The sequence below is a fragment of the Metarhizium album genome, assembly GCF_000804445.1.
Source record: "Metarhizium album ARSEF 1941 chromosome Unknown scaffold_64, whole genome shotgun sequence".
Lineage (NCBI taxonomy): Eukaryota > Fungi > Ascomycota > Sordariomycetes > Hypocreales > Clavicipitaceae > Metarhizium > Metarhizium album.
In genome coordinates, this window is record NW_024467638.1 from 1 (window position 1) to 657 (window position 657).

A 657-nucleotide genomic window follows, 5' to 3' on the forward strand; every position below is an offset into this window, starting at 1 on the left:
TTTAAGTAGCTAGATAGCAGTAATTTATATATATATTAAGTTAGAGCTATTATTAAAGGTTTCTACTTTAGCACTTATAACTAATTTTAATACTATAGTTTTTGTTAAGAACTAGCCTTATAGGCTACTATATGTAAGTATTACTAGTATTAACTATAAACTTAAGAAGAGAAAAGAGGGAAAGAAGAAGCTCTCTATTCTCTCTTTTTCTTCTATTATATATATATAAGTTTAATATATATTTAAAGTATACTTAATAAAGCACTAATATAGTGCTTTATACCTACTTAAGCTATAAGCTTAAGTTTATTACAGTAAATTAAATTAAGTCTTATTTATATCCTCTTATTGTAAATATAGAAAATAGAAATATATTTAAACTAATATATAGCTATCTTTAATATTCTATTTATGTATATTATTCTTATAAAATAAGTTAAAGACTATATATAATATAGTATATATTTAAGGCAGAAGTTAAAATAATTTAGCCTGCTTAAACTATATTTATCTTTAATACTTCTTTATACTACTAAAAATTCTTATTTCTAAAGATTGCTACTACTATACTTACTACTTTTTTTTGTATTACTTCTATATTGCTTCTACTATTTTAAGTATAATATAGTATATACTATATACTTAATTTAGTTTTAA